The sequence below is a fragment of the Telmatherina bonti genome (assembly GCF_933228915.1).
Source record: "Telmatherina bonti genome assembly, chromosome: 6".
NCBI lineage: Eukaryota > Metazoa > Chordata > Actinopteri > Atheriniformes > Telmatherinidae > Telmatherina > Telmatherina bonti.
In genome coordinates, this window is record NC_136624.1 from 1,640,014 (window position 1) to 1,656,780 (window position 16,767).

The 16,767-nt window shown below is 45.7% G+C and overlaps 1 protein-coding gene across 1 annotated transcript in view; it reads left to right on the plus strand.

The window, feature by feature from the left end:
- cdk18 (cyclin dependent kinase 18) overlaps positions 1 to 16,767 on the plus strand; it is a gene marked incomplete at its 3' end in the record, with an annotated part of 177,419 nt that overhangs the window by 70,744 nt on the left and 89,908 nt on the right. The window lies entirely within an intron of this gene.

Here is a 16,767-nt window from a genome sequence, read left to right on the forward strand (position 1 = left end):
TCGTTGGTAAACACCAGGCACATGTTGGTAAACACCAGAGACATGTTGGTAAACACCTGGAGACTCATTGGTAAATACCTGGAGACTCGTTGGTAAACATTTGGAGACTCGTTGGTAAACACCAGAGACATGTTGGTAAACACCTGGAGACTCATTTGTAAACACCGGAGACATGTTGGTAAACACCGGAGACATGTTGGTAAACACCTGGAGACTCGTTGGTAAACACTTGGAGACTCGTTGGTTAATACCGGAGACATATTGGTAAACACTTGGAGACTCGTTGGTAAACACCGGAGACATGTTGGTGAACACCGGAGACATGTTGGTAAACACCTGGAGACTCGTTGGTAAACACCTGAAGTCTTGTTGGTAAACACCTGGAGTCTCGTTGGTAAACATTTGGAGACTCGTTGGTAAACAACGGAGACATGTTGGTAAACACCTGGAGACTCGTTGGTAAATACCTGGAGTCTCGTTGGTAAACACCTGGAGAATCGTTGGTAAACACCTGGAGACTCGTTGGTAAACACCTGGAGTCTTGTTGGTAAACACCAGAGACATGTTGGTAAACACCTGGAGACTCATTGGTAAACACCTGGAGACTCGTTGGTAGACATTTGGAGACTCGTTGGTAAACACCAGAGACATGTTGGTAAACACCTGGAGACTCGTTGGTAAACACCGGAGACATGTTGGTGAACACCGGAGACATGTTGGTAAACACCTGGAGACTCGTTGGTAAACACTTGGAGACTCGTTGGTTAATACCGGAGACATGTTGATAAACACTTGGAGACTCGTTGGTAAACACCGGAGACATGTTGGTAAACACCTGGAGACATGTTGGTAAAAACCTGGAGTCTCGTTGGTAAAAACCTGGAGACTCGTTGGTAAACATTTGGAGACTCGTTGGTAAACACCAGAGACATGTTGGTAAACACCTGGAGACTCGTTGGTAAACACCGGAGACATGTTGGTAAACACCGGAGACATGTTGGTAAACACCTAGAGACTCGTTGGTAAACACTTGGAGACTCTTTGGTAAACACCTGGAGACATGTTGGTGAACACCGGAGACATGTTGGTAAACACCTGGAGACTTGTTGGTAAACACCTGAAGTCTTGTTTGTAAACACCTGGAGTCTCGTTGGTAAACACTGGAGACTCGTTGGTAAACACCTGGAGTCTCGTTGGTAAACACCTGGAGACTCGTTGGTAAAAATTTGGAGACTCGTTGGTAAACACCTGGAGACTCGTTGGTAAACACCAGGCACATGTTGGTAAACACCAGAGACATGTTGGTAAACACCTGGAGACTCATTGGTAAATACCTGGAGACTCGTTGGTAAACATTTGGAGACTCGTTGGTAAACACCAGAGACATGTTGGTAAACACCTGGAGACTCGTTTGTAAACACCGGAGACATGTTGGTAAACACCGGAGACATGTTGGTAAACACCTGGAGACTCTTGGTAAACACTTGGAGACTCGTTGGTTAATACCGGAGACATATTGGTAAACACTTGGAGACTCGTTGGTAAACACCTAGAGACATATTGGTAAACACCGGAGACATGTTGGTAAACACCTGGAGACTCGTTGGTAAACACCTGAAGTCTTGTTGGTAAACACCTGGAATCTCGTTGGCAAACACCTGGAGACTCGTTGGTAAACATTTGGAGACTCGTTGGTAAACACCGGAGACATGTTGGTAAACACCTGGAGACTTGTTGGTAAATACCTGGAGTCTCGTTGGTAAACACCTGGAGAATCGTTGGTAAACACCTGGAGACTCGTTACTAACCATTTGGAGACTCGTTGGTAAACACCTGTAGTCTTGTTGGTAAACACCAGAGACATGTTGGTAAACACCTGGAGACTCGTTGGTAAACACCGGAGACATGTTGGTAAACACCTGGAGACTCGTTGGTAAACACCTGAAGTCTCGTTTGTAAACACCTGGAGTCTCGTTGGTAAACACTGGAGACTCGTTGGTAAACACCTGGAGTCTCGTTGGTAAACACCTGGAGACTCGTTGGTAAAAATTTGGAGACTCGGTAAACACCTGGAGACTCGTTGGTAAACACCAGGCACATGTTGGTAAACACCAGAGACATGTTGGTAAACACCTGGAGACTCATTGGTAAATACCTTGAGACTCGTTGGTTAACATTTGGAGACTCGTTGGTAAACACCAGAGACATGTTGGTAAACACCTGGAGACTCGTTTGTAAACACCTGGAGACTTGTTGGTAAACACCTGGAGACTCGTTGGTGAATACCGGAGACATGTTGTTAAACACTGGAGTCTCGATGGTAAACACCTGGAAACTCGTTTGTAAACACCTGGAGTCTCGTTGGTAAACACCTGGAGACTCGTTGGTAAACATTTGGAGACTCGTTGGTAAACATTTGCAGACTCGTTGGTAAACACCTTGAGACTCGTTGGTAAACATCAGAGACATGTTGGTAAACACCAGAGACATGTTGGTAAACACCTGGAGACTCGTTCGTAAACACCTGGAGACTCATTGGTAAACACCTGGAGACTCGTTGGTAAACATCAGAGACATGTTGGTAAACACCAGAGACATGTTGGTAAACACCTGGAGACTCGTTCGTAAACACCTGGAGACTCATTGGTAAACACCTGGAGACTCGTTGGTAAAAATTTGGAGACTCGTTGGTAAACACCTGGAGACTCGTTGGTAAACACCAGACACATGTTGGTAAACACCAGAGACATGTTGGTAAACACCTGGAGACTCATTGGTAAACATTTGGAGACTCGTTGGTAAACACCAGAGACATGTTGGTAAACACCTGGAGACTCGTTGGTAAACACCGGAGACATGTTGGTAAACACCGGAGACATGTTGGTAAACACCTGGAGACTCGTTGGTAAACACTTGGAGACTCGTTGGTTAATACCGGACACATGTTGGTAAACACTTGGAGACTCTTTGGTAAACACCGGAGACATGTTGGTAAACACCGGAGACATGTTGGTAAACACCTGGAGACTCGTTGGTAAACACCTGAAGTCTTGTTTGTAAACACCTGGAGTCTCGTTGGTAAACACTGGAGACTCGTTGGTAAACACCTGGAGTCTCGTTGGTAAACACCTGGAGACTCGTTGGTAAAAATTTGGAGACTCGTTGGTAAACACCTGGAGACTCGTTGGTAAACACCAGGCACATGTTGGTAAACACCAGAGACATGTTGGTAAACACCTGGAGACTCATTGGTAAATACCTGGAGACTCGTTGGTAAACATTTGGAGACTCGTTGGTAAACACCAGAGACATGTTGGTAAACACCTGGAGACTCATTTGTAAACACCGGAGACATGTTGGTAAACACCGGAGACATGTTGGTAAACACCTGGAGACTCGTTGGTAAACACTTGGAGACTCGTTGGTTAATACCGGAGACATATTGGTAAACACTTGGAGACTCGTTGGTAAACACCGGAGACATGTTGGTGAACACCGGAGACATGTTGGTAAACACCTGGAGACTCGTTGGTAAACACCTGAAGTCTTGTTGGTAAACACCTGGAGTCTCGTTGGTAAACATTTGGAGACTCGTTGGTAAACAACGGAGACATGTTGGTAAACACCTGGAGACTCGTTGGTAAATACCTGGAGTCTCGTTGGTAAACACCTGGAGAATCGTTGGTAAACACCTGGAGACTCGTTGGTAAACACCTGGAGTCTTGTTGGTAAACACCAGAGACATGTTGGTAAACACCTGGAGACTCATTGGTAAACACCTGGAGACTCGTTGGTAGACATTTGGAGACTCGTTGGTAAACACCAGAGACATGTTGGTAAACACCTGGAGACTCGTTGGTAAACACCGGAGACATGTTGGTGAACACCGGAGACATGTTGGTAAACACCTGGAGACTCGTTGGTAAACACTTGGAGACTCGTTGGTTAATACCGGAGACATGTTGATAAACACTTGGAGACTCGTTGGTAAACACCGGAGACATGTTGGTAAACACCTGGAGACATGTTGGTAAAAACCTGGAGTCTCGTTGGTAAAAACCTGGAGACTCGTTGGTAAACATTTGGAGACTCGTTGGTAAACACCAGAGACATGTTGGTAAACACCTGGAGACTCGTTGGTAAACACCGGAGACATGTTGGTAAACACCGGAGACATGTTGGTAAACACCTAGAGACTCGTTGGTAAACACTTGGAGACTCTTTGGTAAACACCTGGAGACATGTTGGTGAACACCGGAGACATGTTGGTAAACACCTGGAGACTTGTTGGTAAACACCTGAAGTCTTGTTTGTAAACACCTGGAGTCTCGTTGGTAAACACTGGAGACTCGTTGGTAAACACCTGGAGTCTCGTTGGTAAACACCTGGAGACTCGTTGGTAAAAATTTGGAGACTCGTTGGTAAACACCTGGAGACTCGTTGGTAAACACCAGGCACATGTTGGTAAACACCAGAGACATGTTGGTAAACACCTGGAGACTCATTGGTAAATACCTGGAGACTCGTTGGTAAACATTTGGAGACTCGTTGGTAAACACCAGAGACATGTTGGTAAACACCTGGAGACTCGTTTGTAAACACCGGAGACATGTTGGTAAACACCGGAGACATGTTGGTAAACACCTGGAGACTCTTGGTAAACACTTGGAGACTCGTTGGTTAATACCGGAGACATATTGGTAAACACTTGGAGACTCGTTGGTAAACACCTAGAGACATATTGGTAAACACCGGAGACATGTTGGTAAACACCTGGAGACTCGTTGGTAAACACCTGAAGTCTTGTTGGTAAACACCTGGAATCTCGTTGGCAAACACCTGGAGACTCGTTGGTAAACATTTGGAGACTCGTTGGTAAACACCGGAGACATGTTGGTAAACACCTGGAGACTCGTTGGTAAATACCTGGAGTCTCGTTGGTAAACACCTGGAGAATCGTTGGTAAACACCTGGAGACTCGTTACTAACCATTTGGAGACTCGTTGGTAAACACCTGTAGTCTTGTTGGTAAACACCAGAGACATGTTGGTAAACACCTGGAGACTCGTTGGTAAACACCGGAGACATGTTGGTAAACACCTGGAGACTCGTTGGTAAACACCTGAAGTCTCGTTTGTAAACACCTGGAGTCTCGTTGGTAAACACTGGAGACTCGTTGGTAAACACCTGGAGTCTCGTTGGTAAACACCTGGAGACTCGTTGGTAAAAATTTGGAGACTCGGTAAACACCTGGAGACTCGTTGGTAAACACCAGGCACATGTTGGTAAACACCAGAGACATGTTGGTAAACACCTGGAGACTCATTGGTAAATACCTTGAGACTCGTTGGTTAACATTTGGAGACTCGTTGGTAAACACCAGAGACATGTTGGTAAACACCTGGAGACTCGTTTGTAAACACCGGAGACATGTTGGTAAACACCGGAGACATGTTGGTAAACACCTGGAGACTCGTTGGTAAACACTTGGAGACTCGTTGGTTAATACCGGAGACATATTGGTAAACACTTGGAGACTCGTTGGTAAAAACCGGAGACATGTTGGTAAACACCGGAGACATGTTGGTAAACACCTGGAGACTCGTTGGTAAACACTTGGAGACTCGTTGGTTAATACCGGAGACATATTGGTAAACACCGGAGACATGTTGGTAAACACCTGGAGAATCGTTGGTAAACACCTGGAGACTCGTTAGTAACCATTTGGAGACTCGTTGGTAAACACCTGGAGACTCGTTGGTAAACACCTGGAGTCTTGTTGGTAAACACCTGGAGACTCATTGGTAAACACCGGAGACATGTTGGTAAACACCTGGAGTCTCGTTGGTAAACACCAGAGACATGTTGGTAAACACCTGGAGACTCATTGGTAAACACCTGGAGACTCGTTGGTAAACATTTGGAGACTCGTTGGTAAACACCAGAGACATGTTGGTAAACACCTGGAGACTCGTTGGTAAACACCGGAGACATGTTGGTGAACACCGGAGACATGTTGGTAAACACCTGGAGACTCGTTGGTAAACACTTGGAGACTCGTTGGTTAATACCGGAGACATGTTGATAAACACTTGGAGACTCGTTGGTAAACACCGGAGACATGTTGGTAAACACCTGGAGACATGTTGGTAAACACCTGGAGTCTCGTTGGTAAAAACCTGGAGACTCGTTGGTAAACACCTGAAGTCTCGTTGGTAAACACCTGGAGACTCGTTGGTAAACACCAGACACATGTTGGTAAACACCAGAGACATGTTGGTAAACACCTGGAGACTCATTGGTAAACATTTGGAGACTCGTTGGTAAACACCAGAGACATGTTGGTAAACACCTGGAGACTCGTGGGTAAACACCGGAGACATGTTGGTAAACACCGGAGACATGTTGGTAAACACCTGGAGACTCGTTGGTAAACACTTGGAGACTCGTTGGTATATACCGGAGACATGTTGGTAAACACTTGGAGACTCTTTGGTAAACACCGGAGACATGTTGGTAAACACCGGAGACATGTTGGTAAACACCTGGAGACTCGTTGGTAAACACCTGAAGTCTTGTTTGTAAACACCTGGAGTCTCGTTGGTAAACACTGGAGACTCGTTGGTAAACACCTGGAGTCTCGTTGGTAAACACCTGGAGACTCGTTGGTAAAAATTTGGAGACTCGTTGGTAAACACCTGGAGACTCGTTGGTAAACACCAGGCACATGTTGGTAAACACCAGAGACATGTTGGTAAACACCTGGAGACTCATTGGTAAATACCTGGAGACTCGTTGGTAAACATTTGGAGACTCGTTGGTAAACACCAGAGACATGTTGGTAAACACCTGGAGACTCGTTTGTAAACACCGGAGACATGTTGGTAAACACCGGAGACATGTTGGTAAACACCTGGAGACTCGTTGGTAAACACTTGGAGACTCGTTGGTTAATACCGGAGACATATTGGTAAACACTTGGAGACTCGTTGGTAAACACCGGAGACATGTTGGTGAACACCGGAGACATGTTGGTAAACACCTGGAGACTCGTTGGTAAACACCTGAAGTCTTGTTGGTAAACACCTGGAGTCTCGTTGGCAAACACCTGGAGACTCGTTGGTAAACATTTGGAGACTCGTTGGTAAACACCGGAGACATGTTGGTAAACACCTGGAGACTCGTTGGTAAATACCTGGAGTCTCGTTGGTAAACACCTGGAGAATTGTTGGTAAACACCTGGAGACTCGTTGGTAAACACCTGGAGTCTTGTTGGTAAACACCTGGAGACTCGTTGGTAAACACCGGAGACATGTTGGTAAACACCTGGAGTCTCGTTGGTAAACACCAGAGACATGTTGGTAAACACCTGGAGACTCATTGGTAAACACCTGGAGACTCGTTGGTAAACATTTGGAGACTCGTTGGTAAACACCTGGAGACTCGTTGGTAAACACCAGACACATGTTGGTAAACACCAGAGACATGTTGGTAAACACCTGGAGACTCATTGGTAAACACCTGGAGACTCGTTGGTAAACATTTGGAGTCTCGTTGGTAAACACAAGAGACATGTTGGTAAACACCTGGAGACTCGTTGGTAAACACCGGAGACATGTTGGTGAACACCGGAGACATGTTGGTAAACACCTGGAGACTCGTTGGTAAACACTTGGAGACTCGTTGGTTAATACCGGAGACATGTTGATAAACACTTGGAGACTCGTTGGTAAACACCGGAGACATGTTGTTAAACACCGGAGACATGTTGGTAAACACCTGGAGACTCGTTGGTAAGCACCTGAAGTCTTGTTGGTAAACACCTCGAGACTCGTTGGTAAACACCTGGAGACTCGTTGGTAAACACCAGACACATGTTGGTAAACACCAGAGACATGTTGGTAAACACCTGGAGACTCATTGGTAAACACCTGGAGACTCGTTGCTAAACATTTGGAGACTCGTTGGTAAACACCAGAGACATGTTGGTAAACACCTGGAGACTCGTTGGTAAACACCTGGAGTCTCGTTGGTAAACACCTGGAGAATCGTTGGTAAACACCTGGAGACTCGTTAGTAAACATTTGGAAACTCGTTGGTAAACACCTGGAGACTCGTTGGTAAACACCTGGAGACTTGTTGGTAAACACCTGGAGACTCGTTGGTGAACACCGGAGACATGTTGTTAAACACTGGAGTCTCGATGGTAAACACCTGGAAACTCGTTTGTAAACACCTGGAGTCTCGTTGGTAAACACCTGGAGACTCGTTAGTAAACATTTGGAAACTCGTTGGTAAACACCTGGAGACTCGTTGGTAAACACCTGGAGACATGTTGGTAAACACCTGGAGACTCGTTGGTGAACACCGGAGACATGTTGTTAAACACTGGAGTCTCGATGGTAAACACCTGGAAACTCGTTTGTAAACACCTGGAGTCTCGTTGGTAAACACCTGGAGACTCGTTGGTAAACATTTGGAGACTCGTTGGTAAACATTTGCAGACTCGTTGGTAAACACCTTGAGACTCGTTGGTAAACATCAGAGACATGTTGGTAAACACCAGAGACATGTTGGTAAACACCTGGAGACTCGTTCGTAAACACCTGGAGACTCATTGGTAAACACCTGGAGACTCGTTGGTAAACATCAGAGACATGTTGGTAAACACCAGAGACATGTTGGTAAACACCTGGAGACTCGTTCGTAAACACCTGGAGACTCATTGGTAAACACCTGGAGTCTCGTTGGTAAACACCAGAGACATGTTGGTAAACACTGGAGACTCATTGGTAAACACCTGGAGACTCGTTGGTAAACATTTGGAGACTCGTTGGTAAACACCTGGAGACTCGTTGGTAAACACCAGACACATGTTGGTAAACACCAGAGACATGTTGGTAAACACCTGGAGACTCATTGGTAAACACCTGGAGACTCGTTGGTAAACATTTGGAGTCTCGTTGGTAAACACAAGAGACATGTTGGTAAACACCTGGAGACTCGTTGGTAAACACCGGAGACATGTTGGTGAACACCGGAGACATGTTGGTAAACACCTGGAGACTCGTTGGTAAACACTTGGAGACTCGTTGGTTAATACCGGAGACATGTTGATAAACACTTGGAGACTCGTTGGTAAACACCGGAGACATGTTGTTAAACACCGGAGACATGTTGGTAAACATCTGGAGACTCGTTGGTAAGCACCTGAAGTCTTGTTGGTAAACACCTGGAGACTCGTTGGTAAACACCTGGAGACTCGTTGGTAAACACCAGACACATGTTGGTAAACACCAGAGACATGTTGGTAAACACCTGGAGACTCATTGGTAAACACCTGGAGACTCGTTGCTAAACATTTGGAGACTCGTTGGTAAACACCAGAGACATGTTGGTAAACACCTGGAGACTCGTTGGTAAACACCTGGAGTCTCGTTGGTAAACACCTGGAGAATCGTTGGTAAACACCTGGAGACTCGTTAGTAAACATTTGGAAACTCGTTGGTAAACACCTGGAGACTCGTTGGTAAACACCTGGAGACTTGTTGGTAAACACCTGGAGACTCGTTGGTGAACACCGGAGACATGTTGTTAAACACTGGAGTCTCGATGGTAAACACCTGGAAACTCGTTTGTAAACACCTGGAGTCTCGTTGGTAAACACCTGGAGACTCGTTGGTAAACATTTAGAGACTCGTTGGTAAACATTTGCAGACTCGTTGGTAAACACCTTGAGACTCGTTGGTAAACATCAGAGACATGTTGGTAAACACCAGAGACATGTTGGTAAACACCTGGAGACTCGTTCGTAAACACCTGGAGACTCATTGGTAAACACCTGGAGACTCGTTGGTAAACATCAGAGACATGTTGGTAAACACCAGAGACATGTTGGTAAACACCTGGAGACTCGTTCGTAAACACCTGGAGACTCATTGGTAAACACCTGGAGACTCGTTGGTAAAAATTTGGAGACTCGTTGGTAAACACCTGGAGACTCGTTGGTAAACACCAGACACATGTTGGTAAACACCAGAGACATGTTGGTAAACACCTGGAGACTCGTTCGTAAACACCTGGAGACTCATTGGTAAACACCTGGAGACTCGTTGGTAAACATCAGAGACATGTTGGTAAACACCAGAGACATGTTGGTAAACACCTGGAGACTCGTTCGTAAACACCTGGAGACTCATTGGTAAACACCTGGAGTCTCGTTGGTAAACACCAGAGACATGTTGGTAAACACCTGGAGACTCATTGGTAAACACCTGGAGACTCGTTGGTAAACATTTGGAGACTCGTTGGTAAACACCTGGAGACTCGTTGGTAAACACCAGACACATGTTGGTAAACACCAGAGACATGTTGGTAAACACCTGGAGACTCATTGGTAAACACCTGGAGACTCGTTGGTAAACATTTGGAGTCTCGTTGGTAAACACAAGAGACATGTTGGTAAACACCTGGAGACTCGTTGGTAAACACCGGAGACATGTTGGTGAACACCGGAGACATGTTGGTAAACACCTGGAGACTCGTTGGTAAACACTTGGAGACTCGTTGGTTAATACCGGAGACATATTGGTAAACACTTGGAGACTCGTTGGTAAACACCGGAGACATGTTGTTAAACACCGGAGACATGTTGGTAAACATCTGGAGACTCGTTGGTAAGCACCTGAAGTCTTGTTGGTAAACACCTGGAGACTCGTTGGTAAACACCTGGAGACTCGTTGGTAAACACCAGACACATGTTGGTAAACACCAGAGACATGTTGGTAAACACCTGGAGACTCATTGGTAAACACCTGGAGACTCGTTGCTAAACATTTGGAGACTCGTTGGTAAACACCAGAGACATGTTGGTAAACACCTGGAGACTCGTTGGTAAACACCTGGAGTCTCGTTGGTAAACACCTGGAGAATCGTTGGTAAACACCTGGAGACTCGTTAGTAAACATTTGGAAACTCGTTGGTAAACACCTGGAGACTCGTTGGTAAACACCTGGAGACTTGTTGGTAAACACCTGGAGACTCGTTGGTGAACACCGGAGACATGTTGTTAAACACTGGAGTCTCGATGGTAAACACCTGGAAACTCGTTTGTAAACACCTGGAGTCTCGTTGGTAAACACCTGGAGACTCGTTGGTAAACATTTAGAGACTCGTTGGTAAACATTTGCAGACTCGTTGGTAAACACCTTGAGACTCGTTGGTAAACATCAGAGACATGTTGGTAAACACCAGAGACATGTTGGTAAACACCTGGAGACTCGTTCGTAAACACCTGGAGACTCATTGGTAAACACCTGGAGACTCGTTGGTAAACATCAGAGACATGTTGGTAAACACCAGAGACATGTTGGTAAACACCTGGAGACTCGTTCGTAAACACCTGGAGACTCATTGGTAAACACCTGGAGACTCGTTGGTAAAAATTTGGAGACTCGTTGGTAAACACCTGGAGACTCGTTGGTAAACACCAGACACATGTTGGTAAACACCAGAGACATGTTGGTAAACACCTGGAGACTCGTTGGTAAACACCGGAGACATGTTGGTGAACACCGGAGACTCGTTGGTAAACACCGGAGACATGTTGGTGAACACCGGAGACATGTTGGTAAACACCTGGAGACTCGTTGGTAAACACTTGGAGACTCGTTGGTTAATACCGGAGACATGTTGATAAACACTTGGAGACTCGTTGGTAAACACCGGAGACATGTTGTTAAACACCGGAGACATGTTGGTAAACACCTGGAGACTCGTTGGTAAGCACCTGAAGTCTTGTTGGTAAACACCTGGAGACTCGTTGGTAAACACCTGGAGACTCGTTGCTAAACATTTGGAGACTCGTTGGTAAACACCGGAGACATGTTGTTAAACACCGGAGACATGTTGGTAAACACCTGGAGACTCGTTGGTAAACACCTGGAGTCTCGTTGGTAAACAACTGGAGAATCGTTGGTAAACACCTGGAGACTCGTTAGTAAACATTTGGAAACTCGTTGGTAAACACCTGGAGACTCGTTGGTAAACACCTGGAGACTTGTTGGTAAACACCTGGAGACTCGTTGGTGAATACCGGAGACATGTTGTTAAACACTGGAGTCTCGATGGTAAACACCTGGAAACTCGTTTGTAAACACCTGGAGTCTCGTTGGTAAACACCTGGAGACTCGTTGGTAAACATTTGGAGACTCGTTGGTAAACATTTGCAGACTCGTTGGTAAACACCTTGAGACTCGTTGGTAAACATCAGAGACATGTTGGTAAACACCAGAGACATGTTGGTAAACACCTGGAGACTCGTTCGTAAACACCTGGAGACTCATTGGTAAACACCTGGAGACTCGTTGGTAAACATCAGAGACATGTTGGTAAACACCAGAGACATGTTGGTAAACACCTGGAGACTCGTTCGTAAACACCTGGAGACTCATTGGTAAACACCTGGAGACTCGTTGGTAAAAATTTGGAGACTCGTTGGTAAACACCTGGAGACTCGTTGGTAAACACCAGACACATGTTGGTAAACACCAGAGACATGTTGGTAAACACCTGGAGACTCATTGGTAAACATTTGGAGACTCGTTGGTAAACACCAGAGACATGTTGGTAAACACCTGGAGACTCGTTGGTAAACACCGGAGACATGTTGGTAAACACCGGAGACATGTTGGTAAACACCTGGAGACTCGTTGGTAAACACTTGGAGACTCGTTGGTTAATACCGGACACATGTTGGTAAACACTTGGAGACTCTTTGGTAAACACCGGAGACATGTTGGTAAACACCGGAGACATGTTGGTAAACACCTGGAGACTCGTTGGTAAACACCTGAAGTCTTGTTTGTAAACACCTGGAGTCTCGTTGGTAAACACTGGAGACTCGTTGGTAAACACCTGGAGTCTCGTTGGTAAACACCTGGAGACTCGTTGGTAAAAATTTGGAGACTCGTTGGTAAACACCTGGAGACTCGTTGGTAAACACCAGGCACATGTTGGTAAACACCAGAGACATGTTGGTAAACACCTGGAGACTCATTGGTAAATACCTGGAGACTCGTTGGTAAACATTTGGAGACTCGTTGGTAAACACCAGAGACATGTTGGTAAACACCTGGAGACTCGTTTGTAAACACCGGAGACATGTTGGTAAACACCGGAGACATGTTGGTAAACACCTGGAGACTCGTTGGTAAACACTTGGAGACTCGTTGGTTAATACCGGAGACATATTGGTAAACACTTGGAGACTCGTTGGTAAACACCGGAGACATGTTGGTGAACACCGGAGACATGTTGGTAAACACCTGGAGACTCGTTGGTAAACACCTGAAGTCTTGTTGGTAAACACCTGGAGTCTCGTTGGTAAACATTTGGAGACTCGTTGGTAAACAACGGAGACATGTTGGTAAACACCTGGAGACTCGTTGGTAAATACCTGGAGTCTCGTTGGTAAACACCTGGAGAATCGTTGGTAAACACCTGGAGACTCGTTGGTAAACACCTGGAGTCTTGTTGGTAAACACCAGAGACATGTTGGTAAACACCTGGAGACTCATTGGTAAACACCTGGAGACTCGTTGGTAGACATTTGGAGACTCGTTGGTAAACACCAGAGACATGTTGGTAAACACCTGGAGACTCGTTGGTAAACACCGGAGACATGTTGGTGAACACCGGAGACATGTTGGTAAACACCTGGAGACTCGTTGGTAAACACTTGGAGACTCGTTGGTTAATACCGGAGACATGTTGATAAACACTTGGAGACTCGTTGGTAAACACCGGAGACACGTTGGTAAACACCTGGAGACATGTTGGTAAAAACCTGGAGTCTCGTTGGTAAAAACCTGGAGACTCGTTGGTAAACATTTGGAGACTCGTTGGTAAACACCAGAGACATGTTGGTAAACACCTGAAGTCTTGTTTGTAAACACCTGGAGTCTCGTTGGTAAACACTGGAGACTCGTTGGTAAACACCTGGAGTCTCGTTGGTAAACACCTGGAGACTCGTTGGTAAAAATTTGGAGACTCGTTGGTAAACACCTGGAGACTCGTTGGTAAACACCAGGCACATGTTGGTAAACACCAGAGACATGTTGGTAAACACCTGGAGACTCATTGGTAAATACCTGGAGACTCGTTGGTAAACATTTGGAGACTCGTTGGTAAACAACAGAGACATGTTGGTAAACACCTGGAGACTCGTTTGTAAACACCGGAGACATGTTGGTAAACACCGGAGACATGTTGGTAAACACCTGGAGACTCTTGGTAAACACTTGGAGACTCGTTGGTTAATACCGGAGACATATTGGTAAACACTTGGAGACTCGTTGGTAAACACCTAGAGACATATTGGTAAACACCGGAGACATGTTGGTAAACACCTGGAGACTCGTTGGTAAACACCTGAAGTCTTGTTGGTAAACACCTGGAATCTCGTTGGCAAACACCTGGAGACTCGTTGGTAAACATTTGGAGACTCGTTGGTAAACACCGGAGACATGTTGGTAAACACCTGGAGACTCGTTGGTAAATACCTGGAGTCTCGTTGGTAAACACCTGGAGAATCGTTGGTAAACACCTGGAGACTCGTTAGTAACCATTTGGAGACTCGTTGGTAAACACCTGTAGTCTTGTTGGTAAACACCAGAGACATGTTGGTAAACACCTGGAGACTCGTTGGTAAACACCGGAGACATGTTGGTAAACACCTGGAGACTCGTTGGTAAACACCTGAAGTCTCGTTTGTAAACACCTGGAGTCTCGTTGGTAAACACTGGAGACTCGTTGGTAAACACCTGGAGTCTCGTTGGTAAACACCTGGAGACTCGTTGGTAAAAATTTGGAGACTCGGTAAACACCTGGAGACTCGTTGGTAAACACCAGGCACATGTTGGTAAACACCAGAGACATGTTGGTAAACACCTGGAGACTCATTGGTAAATACCTTGAGACTCGTTGGTTAACATTTGGAGACTCGTTGGTAAACACCAGAGACATGTTGGTAAACACCTGGAGACTCGTTTGTAAACACCGGAGACATGTTGGTAAACACCGGAGACATGTTGGTAAACACCTGGAGACTCGTTGGTAAACACTTGGAGACTCGTTGGTTAATACCGGAGACATATTGGTAAACACTTGGAGACTCGTTGGTAAAAACCGGAGACATGTTGGTAAACACCGGAGACATGTTGGTAAACACCTGGAGACTCGTTGGTAAACACTTGGAGACTCGTTGGTTAATACCGGAGACATATTGGTAAACATTTGGAGACTCGTTGGTAAACACCGGAGACATGTTGGTAAACACCTGGAGACTCGTTGGTAAATACCTGGAGTCTCGTTGGTAAACACCTGGAGAATCGTTGGTAAACACCTGGAGACTCGTTAGTAACCATTTGGAGACTCGTTGGTAAACACCTGGAGACTCGTTGGTAAACACCTGGAGTCTTGTTGGTAAACACCTGGAGACTCATTGGTAAACACCGGAGACATGTTGGTAAACACCTGGAGTCTCGTTGGTAAACACCAGAGACATGTTGGTAAACACCTGGAGACTCATTGGTAAACACCTGGAGACTCGTTGGTAAACATTTGGAGACTCGTTGGTAAACACCAGAGACATGTTGGTAAACACCTGGAGACTCGTTGGTAAACACCGGAGACATGTTGGTGAACACCGGAGACATGTTGGTAAACACCTGGAGACTCGTTGGTAAACACTTGGAGACTCGTTGGTTAATACCGGAGACATGTTGATAAACACTTGGAGACTCGTTGGTAAACACCGGAGACATGTTGGTAAACACCTGGAGACATGTTGGTAAACACCTGGAGTCTCGTTGGTAAAAACCTGGAGACTCGTTGGTAAACACCTGAAGTCTCGTTGGTAAACACCTGGAGTCTCGTTGGCAAACACCTGGAGACTCGTTGGTAAACATTTGGAGACTCGTTGGTAAACACCGGAGACATGTTGGTAAACACCTGGAGACTCGTTGGTAAACACCTGGAGTCTCGTTGGTAAACACCTGGAGAATCGTTGGTAAACACCTGGAGACTCGTTAGTAAACATTTGGAGACTCGTTGGTAAACACCTGGAGACTCGTTGGTAAACACCTTGAGACTCGTTGGTAAACACCAGAGACATGTTGGTAAACACCAGAGACATGTTGGTAAACACCTGGAGACTCGTTCGTTAACACCTGGAGACTCATTGGTAAACACCTGGAGACTCGTTGGTAAAAATTTGGAGACTCGTTGGTAAACACCTGGAGACTTGTTGATAAACACCTGGAGACTCGTTGGTGAACACCGGAGACATGTTGTTAAACACTGGAGTCTCGATGGTAAACACCTGGAAACTCGTTTGTAAACACCTGGAGTCTCGTTGGTAAACACCTGGAGACTCGTTGGTAAACATTTGGAGACTCGTTGGTAAACATTTGCAGACTCGTTGGTAAACACCTTGAGACTCGTTGGTAAACATCAGAGACATGTTGGTAAACACCAGAGACATGTTGGTAAACACCTGGAGACTCGTTCGTAAACACCTGGAGACTCATTGGTAAACACCTGGAGACTCGTTGGTAAACATCAGAGACATGTTGGTAAACACCAGAGACATGTTGGTAAACACCTGGAGACTCGTTCGTAAACACCTGGAGACTCATTGGTAAACACCTCGAGACTCGTTGGTAAAAATTTGGAGACTCGTTGGTAAACACCTGGAGACTCGTTGGT